Here is a 9,710-nt window from a genome sequence, read left to right on the forward strand (position 1 = left end):
CTGAGGAAAGCTTCCTTTTTTTCAAAATTGTTTGCTGTGAAAATTGACACCCTTTCCTGCTATATAACTTGCCAAAGAAAAGAAAAGAAAAGAAAAGGAAGATACAGTTTTGCATATCAAAGCTGAAGAAGTTTCAAAAGAGATTGTGGTGGGTGTGGTGGCAGATATCTTAAAATCCAAGGGAACCTATAGAGATGGGCAAAGGGAAACCCACAGGGTCTTGTTTCTGGGGGCAGAAATCCTCATTAAAAACAGCCTAAAACCATAATACAAAGTGTTTGGTTTTGGCGTGATGTGATCTTATGGGAACCCTATGTTTTTGCTTCCCCATAAGTAGGATAATTCAAGATATTTATATAATGATCAAATTCATTTATAAATTTGATTTCAATTGCTGCTTTTGTAAGATTTTATTTTATTTTTTAAATTATTGGATATCTAACCTATGCTTTATTAATTTATTAATGATGATACAACAGTGGTTGATCTCATTCAAGACAACAATGAATCCACAAGAAATAAATTGGAATCACTCTATAATATGTAAATAGATATATTGCTCTTGGGTCAAAGTGGATTATATAAGAAACACCCCCAATTGGTGGTGGGGTATGTGTGTGTGTCAGGGTGGTGGGCACATTTCACTATGCACTGGTTTATGTTGTGTGTATATTAAACTTGTTAAAAATTAATTTAAAAATATTTTTGAAAAAAGAGACAACAATGAATCCACATACAGGTTGAGGTTCAACAACTAGCCTTGTGGTGAGACCAGAATAACATGGAACTGAACACACTCAAAACTGTAGAAATGGTGATAGACTTTAGGAGAAACCCTCCCATACTACCAACTCTTATAATACTAGACAAAACAATATCAACAGTAGAGACATTCAAATTTCTAGGTTCTACCATATTTCAAGATCAAAAATGGACACCTAACGTTAAAAACATCATCAAAAAAGCACAACAAAGGATGTTCTTTCTGCGCCAACTCAGGAACTCCAACTGCCCAAGAAGCTGCTGATCCAGTTCTACAGAGGAATCATTGAGTCTGTCATCTGCACCTACAAAATTGTCTGGTTTGGTTTTGCAACCCAACAAGACCGACACAGACTTCAGAGGAGAATCAGAACTGCAGAAAAAAATTACTGCCAACCTACCTTCCATTGAGGACCTTATATTGCATGAGTCAAAAAGAGGGCTGTGAAAATATTTCCTGACCCCTCACATCTTGGACATACAGTAAATTGTTTCAACTCCTACCTTCAAAACAACGCTATAGAGCACTGCACACCAAGGCAACTAGACACAAGAACATTTTCTCCAAACTCCACCACTTTGCTAAGCAAATCATTCACCCAACACTGTCAAACTATTCACATTAGGCTGAATTACTGCACATTACTATTAATCTTCTCATCGTTCCTATCACCCATCTCCTCCCACTTATGACATATGACTACATGACTGTAACTTTGTTGTTTGTATCTGTATGATTTATATTGATTGTTTCCTGATATGATTTAATTGCTTATTTGTACCCTAGTGTTGTACTTAGGATTCCTGATAAATGTATCCCTTTAATGTACATATAAATGTACATTGAGAGCATATGCACCGGACAAATTCCTTGTGTGTCCAATCACACTTGGCCGATAAAGAATTCTATTCTATTCTATCCTATTCTATTCTATTCTCGGGCATGTTATTCTTTGCTTGTATAAATTCAATAAATAAATAGAAAAGACAAAAGATAATATGTGTATATGTTGTTGTCTTTATTCTTTTCTAAGGCATATTTTAAAGTGTTTTTATCAAACTTCATTTTCTATTTGTAAAATATCTTTTTTTGGGTGGGGGGAGCTTATATTGTAACTGTTAGAATTTTTTAAAATATCAAAAATTAACCAGTGAAAATTATAAATAAATAAATACACAACTCTGGGCTATACATTTTCAAAGTAACAAAATAATGTTATGATCGCTATTTAAAAAGAAGTGGAAAGTACACCATCTAACTAAGGTTATGACATTCCTCCATCCCAAATAGATGCATTTGGGATCTCCACTTTCCTTTCTTGCACCTCCACATACAGGAAACTAACAAATGATTTAAATGATTTTAAATATTGGAAAGGCAAGCTGTAAATAAGACCACAAGGAGAGGTTTTCCTTCTGTTTTAGATTAATCTCCATTTGGGGTTTTGTTCAATTCTTCAACTCAATGTTAATGGTCATTTGCAGAAAGCTAATAGCTGCAGATAGCCTGTTTTTAATGAAGATCCATTGGAAATTGTCCTGTTTCCTGTTATTTTCACAGTCTGCAAAGATAGCAAAGTTGCCTTACTGCTTTTGGAAGAATTTCACAGAGCACCCAAGGCCTAAGGCAGTTCATAATACTAAATTATAGTTTACCAATAACTGTGAGTTAGGAAGAATCTCCCCACCTGCTCCATGGATGCCCTTAACCAGAAGTCAAGTTTCACCTGAGGAAGACTTTGAAGTTTTAAGAATTGCAGTAGTCTGTATTATTTATTTATTAAGGAAGACACTTGGTCCAACCCCTTGCTTGCTGGCAGCAGGACATATTTGAGCATCTCTGATGGATGGCTATGATGGAGTAGATAGAAGCTTTCTCCCTTCGCTAAGAGCAGGTTTGCACCTTAATCCCTGAGCTTTAATGGCATTATGTGGGGGCAATATGCTGGCTCTGTTAAAAAGTGCTATTGCTAACACGTTGTAAGCCACCATGAGTCTAAGGAGAAGGGCGGCATAAAAATTGGATAAACAAAGTAAGTAAGTAAGTAAGTAAGTAAGTAAGTAAGTAAGTAAGTAAGTAAGTAAGTAAGTAAAGAAAGAAAGAAAGAAAGAAAGAAAGAAAGAAAGAAAGAATGAATGAATGAATGAAGTGGCACTAATACTTCATGTGATCTTGATTCTACTGCTTGGTTAATGCAGCCTGTGACCACATTGGCCTTTCACTGCATGCTGCTGTCTAGCCCTTTTCTGGGTTCCTTTGTCACCTTTCCAACACTGGCTTCTTTGTATAAAATGTAGCTCACATACATCTTCAATTGGACAGGTGAAAACACCTTCCCTTTTTTTACCCTGAAGTCTCGAAAGACCATGGTATCATGCTCTGGATTCCCCACTGGATTCTGGATTCTGTTTTACCCACTGCTTTTATTAAAGGGTTTGACCATTTGGGGCACGGTCTTACAGACTCTTCCCAGTCTCCCACCTCATTTTCAGCTTATCAGCTCCTGTGCTATCAAACCATCATGGTCTTTCCCCAAACAGGCCTGCCCTTTGTCTCCCTTGCCTGCTTTTGAACTGAATTTGCATTCAGAGGAAGGGCTCCACTACTAAGCCTCTCTATCTGGTCATTTGCATTTTCTCAAGCCCAAGATGCAAGACAGCCTGCCTGAACTGTTTTGTTAAAGAATGTGCTTGCAAAAGAGGTGTGAAGTACCACAAGGGCCCTCCTTATTCAGGGATGGAGGGTTGGGGAGGTCCTTCCACACTTTTTACATTGACACCAATCCCAACTAACACATCCATATTAAATCCAGGAAAGGAAGAGACCAGGGATCAGAGGACGGTGGGTAGAAAGTGTCTTGAGGGCAGCCTTCCCATCTAGGGCCCCATAACATCCATCATTCCCAGCTAACCAAGGATCCCTCAACTGGGTGTGATGAAAACAGAATCCAAACTTGACTGTAAAAAATATGACTTTAGCAATCGAGTTGTCGAAGCGTGGAACTCATTACCGGACTCCGTGGTGTCCAACCCCAACCCCCAACATTTTCCCCTTAACTTCTCCAGATTCCTAAGAGGTCAGTAAGGAGCATGCATAAGTGCACTAGTGTGCCTTCTGTCCCCTGTCCAATTGTCTCTCCTATATATTTTATATATTTTCTTCCATTCATATATCTTTTCCTCTTTTTCTTCATTGCCATATTTTATTTTCACATCTTTTCTTCTATCCTTTCCTCGATATATATTACTTACACGCTCATTCTCTCCAACCTTCATTTTGTATTGGCATAAATAAATGAATAAATGAATGAATGAATGAATGAATGAATAAATAAATAAATAACAGTAAATGAATGAATAAATAAATAAATAAATAAATAAATAACGGTAAATGAATGAATGAATGAATGAATGAATAAATAAATAAATAAATGTAAATGAATGAAGGAATGAAGGAATAAATAAATAAATAAAATGGATAATGATCAGAGGTAGTCTGCTAAGGTGGGATGGTGACTTGTGCTCACCCCCTGACTCTGAGTGCTAGTGGAGTCCAGAGCAATTCTGCTACTGCACACCTGGGCAGGTAGCGAAATCATGCACGGACACGCAGGTGTGCCCTTGGCACTCAGAGCCATGAGGGTGAGCCCATGTCACTGTTCCACCTTAGTAGCTCATCTCTGATGATGATGATGTGCATCTCATCATATTGAAGGCAAATTTACATTTCCAGGGATAACATTGGAGGATCCAATCTGGACAGTCAGCCAGAAGTTTAGTTTTCTGAGCTTTCGGACTCTTGCTGGAGCCCATCCTCAAGGAACATCTCTCTAGCCTAGGCTCCAGCATACATCCAGAAGTTTGGAAGACCAGACTTCTAGTCCAGTGACCAACCCATATTGGATCCTGCAACATCTCAACATATCTGGAGGGCACCAAGTTGGAGAAAGTTGCAATGATATGTGGGAAACCAAGCATCCCTGGGTTATTTATTATTTGATTTTTTTTCACCTCCCACTATCCTAAGACTATCAAGAAAATATATAAGAAGAAACAAGACGAGAGGTTCTTTAAAGGGAAGTGCCATTTAAAACCAGGGGTCTCAAACCTCGGCAACGTTAAGATTTGGGGGCTTCAGCTTCCAGAATTCCTCAGCATGATGACTGAGGTTGGACACCTCTGTTTTAAGCAAGTGTAATTCAAGTTGGGACAGTTTTATATGTTGACACTATAAATAACCATTAGACAGTCTGGTTGTTTACTGGATCCTGAACGTCAGTGGGGAAAAAAAACCTGGTCTCTCCTGGGCAGTGAAAAGCAGTTCATTATTTTTATTTATCACTCAAAGGTCACCTTTGAAAACAGCCTGATGACAGTTTGCATTTCCTGGCAAAGGTGCTTCAAAGACAGAACACAGAACAATAGAATTTGGATGGGACCTGGGAGATCTTTTAGTCCAACCCTCTGCTCAAGCAGGAGAACTTACACCATTCTGGTCAATAGGCTGCCCACTCTCTGCTTCAAAATCTCCTGGGATGGAGCACCCACAATTCCTGGAGGGAAGAGGGCTGAGAGAGAGAGGGGGGGGGGGGCTGGCCCAATGCCTCCCAACCAGCTTTCAGGTCTAAGAGAAAACCTAACTTCTTCATTGCTCTACCCAAAAACGATGCTCAGATTCTTTGGAGGGTAAGGCAAAACTGAGACCAAATCTGTGGGCAGATGCAGGGGACCAGAAAGAATAAAACAATGGCAAATAATCCATTCTAAGGAAAGGAGGGAGGGACGGACGGAGGGAGAGAGAGAAGAAAGGGGAAGAAGGAAGGAGGGAGGGGGAAGCAAAGGAAGGAAGGAAAGGAGAAAGGAAGGAAGAGGAGGGAGGGAGGATGGAGGGAAGGAGGAAGGAAGGAAGGGAAGGGGGAAGGAAGGAAGGGAAGGAGGAAGGAAGGGAAGGAAGGAAGAGAAGGAAAGGAGGAGGAAGGGAAGAAAGGGAGGGAAGGAGGAAGAAAAGGAAGGAAGAGAAGGAAGGAAGGAAGGAGGATGGAGGGAAGGAAGGGAGGGAGGGAGGAGGAAGGAAGGAAGGAAAGGAGAAAGGAAGGAAAGGAAGGAAGAGAAGGAAAGGAGGAGGAAGGGAAGAAAGGGAGGGAAGGAGGAAGAAAAGGAAGGAAGAGAAGGAAGGAGGATGGAGGGAAGGAAGGAAGGGAAAGAGGAAGGAAGGGGGGAAGGAGGAAGGAAGAAAGGGAAAGAGGAAGGAAGGAAGGAGCTGGCTGGAGAATTCTGGGAATTGAAATCCACAAGTCTTAACGTTGCCTATTTGAGGATCCCTGGTCTTGACCTTTTGGGGGGACTTGAATGCAATTTATTTTGCTAGCTGGAGGAAGAAGCCACACTCCTCCTTTGCATCCCTTGTGCCTGGGCCAAAGTGTGACTTTTGCATTTTCCCCACTATCAGCAAAGTGTGGAAAGAAAAACAGCCGACTTGGTTTTCTCTCCACCCTGGGCCTTTCTGGGAGATTGCAAGAGAAGGTCAGGGATTAGCAAGGAGAGGAGCTGGGCATCCCTGCTGATGAAGCTTCTGTCAGCTCTCTGAGAAAGTGCAGCTGCAAAATGGCCCCATTAAGGTCCATTTACAGAAAGCCAACAGGTAGGCTGACTTCTGCCCTTCCCCAAAAGGCAGGTGTTTACTCTGCCTCATGGAAAGACAACAGGTTCAACAGGGCCCTGTTTGTGGAGGGAAAGGGACACCCCAGGAATGGCTTACTTAGGGCTTGGGGGTTTGGGAAAGGAAGGTGGCTCTTGACACACACCCTGCCACCCTTTTAAAAAACAATGTTCCATGCAGACTCAGTGCTTTCATTTGCTAAATTGCTGCAGCCCAGGAGAAGGAAGGAAGGGAGGGAGGGAAGGAAAGAATAGAGAAAGGGGAAGGGAAAAGACATGAACAGTTGTTGAAGAAAAAAAGAATAAAGGATGGAAGGAAAAAAGGGAGGAATGAATGAAAGAAAGAAAGAAAGAAAGAAAGAAAGAAAGGAGGAAGGAAAGAGATTTTCAATATAGCTATTTGTCCTTTTACAAAGCTGCTGCTGTTTCAGGGCCATATGTAGCTAACTAGCTAGCTAGCTAGCCAAGCAACCAACCAAGCAACCAACCAAGCAACCAACCAACTAACCAAGCAACCAATGAACCGGGGTGGCGCAGCAGGTAGAGTGCTGTACTGCAAGCCACTGAAGCTGACTTGTAGATCTGAAGGTCAGCGGTTCAAATCGCATCACCGGCTCAAGGTTGACTCATCTGTCCATCCTTCCGAGGTGGGTAAAATGAGGACCCGGATTGTGGGCTGGCTCTGTTAAAAAGTGCTATTGCTAACATGTTGTAAGCCACCCTGAGTCTAAGGAGAAGGGCAGCATAAAAATCAAACAAATAGATAGATAGATAGATAGATAGATAGATAGATAGATAGATAGATAGATAGATAGATAGATAGATAGATAGACAGACAGACAGACAGACAGACAGACAGACAGACAGACAGACAGACAGACAGACAGACAGCAAACCAACCAACCGCTGGTGGAGGTCCAGATGAGAACCTGTGCATAGATAGTTTTCTGGTCTCCCAAAGGTGCCTTTAGTTAAGCCAACCTATCTGTGATTCAATTTCGATGGTCTCTTGCCGGCTGTCTCTACAACCTCTGTTAGAATCCACCATCAAATAACATATGTTTATCTCTTCTGCTTTTTTGTTTTATCTACGAAACAAAAGATAAAGCCCCTTTTCTGAGCTGTCTGGACCTTTATCTCCACTTTCTTCAGATCTGTTTTAGCAGTGATCCCAGACTTTTTATTCATCTGGAAGAGAGTGCATTTTCCGGCCAGCAACTGGAACTGCATATTTGTGGAGGACTCACAGAAAGAGCCTTAGATAAGGCGTTTTGTTTAAGGAACCATAGTAATTAACCAAGCTCCCATTTGTAAGGTTGGGGTGAGATGCAGGTAATGAAAAATCAGAAGAGTCACATATCAGGGTGTCTGCTTGTTATCATGTTCCCTAAGTATGAACTCTTAAAAGAATAACCAAGTGGGCAAGGATCTTGGAGATCTTCTAGTCCGGGGGTCACTATCCTTGGCCACTTTGTGCACTTCAGCTCCCAGAATTCCTTGGCCATCAAAGAGTTGAAGTCCACAAGTCTTAGAGTGGCCAAAGTTGGAGACCCCTGTTCTAGTCCAACCCCCTCCTCAAGCAGGAGACCCTATACCATTTCAGACAAGTGGTTGTTCAATCTTTTCTTAAAATCTTCCAGTGTTGGAGCACCCACAACCTCTGTTCCACTGGCTAATTGTTCTCACTGTTAAGAAATTGCTCCTTTAATTTATATTACATTACATTTACATTAAATTCCTCTTTAGGTTTAATAGGGGATTCTTCAAGTTGCCAAATTTGGGAAACACTGATCTAGATCAGGGCTCTCCAACCTTGGCCACTTGAAGACTTGTGAACTTCAACTCCCATAATTCCTCAGCCACAAAGCAAAGCAAAGCTGGCTGAGGAATTCTAGGAGTCGAAGTCCACAAGTCTTCAAATGGCCAAGATTGGAGACCCCTGATCTAGAATGTACGTTATGGAATGAGTTGCTCTATGATGAGTTAGAGTGTTTTCAAAGAGATTGGTGGGGAAGACATATGAAAAATATAATAAATACATTTAGATATTTCACAAGACTTAATTTTTGCATATGCTGTTGTGATGACTCTTCCACCTGTTCAGGAACCATGGCTCATCCAGATTTCTTGAATCTGTGTTTGACATCAATGTGTCCAGGAGAGAACCTTGAATCCATCTGTGACTGTGGGAGACACAAGATTTATTCAAATATTTCTTCTTCCTGAAATGGTCTTGAATGGCTAGAGCCTTAATATCAAGCTAACCAGGCCTTTCTGCCAATGATTGGTAAGACCACATTTGGAGTACTGTGTTCAGTTCTGGAGACCTCACCTACAAAAAGATATTGACAAAATTGAACGGGTCCAAATGGTGGAGGGTCTTAAGCATAAAACGTATCAGGAAAGACTTAATGAACTCAATCTGTATAGTCTGGAGGACAGAAGGAAAAGGGGGGACATGATCGAAACATTTAAATATGTTAAAGGGTTAAATAAGGTTCAGGAGGGAAGTGTTTTTAATAGGAAAGTGAACACAAGAACAAGGGGACACAATCTGAAGTTAGTTGGGGGAATGATCAAAGGCAACATGAGAAAATATTACTTTACTGAAAGAGTAGTAGATCCTTGGAACAAACTTCCAGCAGACGTGGTTGATAAATCCACAGTAACTGAATTTAAACATGCCTGGGATAAACATATATCCATTGTAAGATAAAATACAGGAAATAGTATAAGGGCAGACTAGATGGACCATGAGGTCTTTTTCTGCCGTCAGTCTTCTATGTTTCTATGATTTATAAGGTCTCGTGTCTTTGGCTTCATTCTATACTGCATGGCTGCAATTTTAAAGCAACGCAAGCAGCATATCTGAAGAGTTTCTAGATCTAGAGTTTCCTAAGCATGATATCTACAGGAAAAGGACTGTGAGAACTTGCTCTACACATTATCCCCAAATCTTTCCCATGCTTGTGTCATCTGAAACAAAAACCCTAATGTGGCTTCCAAGGAGGACCAATCATCTGGACCCTGTTCACAGATCTTTCTTAGTTCCTTCATTGTGGTTTTTTCACCCTTTGTTCAGTTAATAGAAAAATCGTTCTGATGTGAAATTTCTGCCAATTCCCAGCCCAACTCCATTGTGTCTATTTATATGAATGTAACCCCTTGATTTCCCCTGCTAGTGTAATAGTGAGAATGTCAAACATGTTTTGTACCTCTTGGAAGTACCTTTGGTTGTGGCTGGAAGAAAGGGGGAAACGTTACTCTACTAAATGTGTTTTATTCATGTG

Source organism: Erythrolamprus reginae, chromosome 8 (assembly GCF_031021105.1).
Source record: "Erythrolamprus reginae isolate rEryReg1 chromosome 8, rEryReg1.hap1, whole genome shotgun sequence".
Lineage (NCBI taxonomy): Eukaryota > Metazoa > Chordata > Lepidosauria > Squamata > Dipsadidae > Erythrolamprus > Erythrolamprus reginae.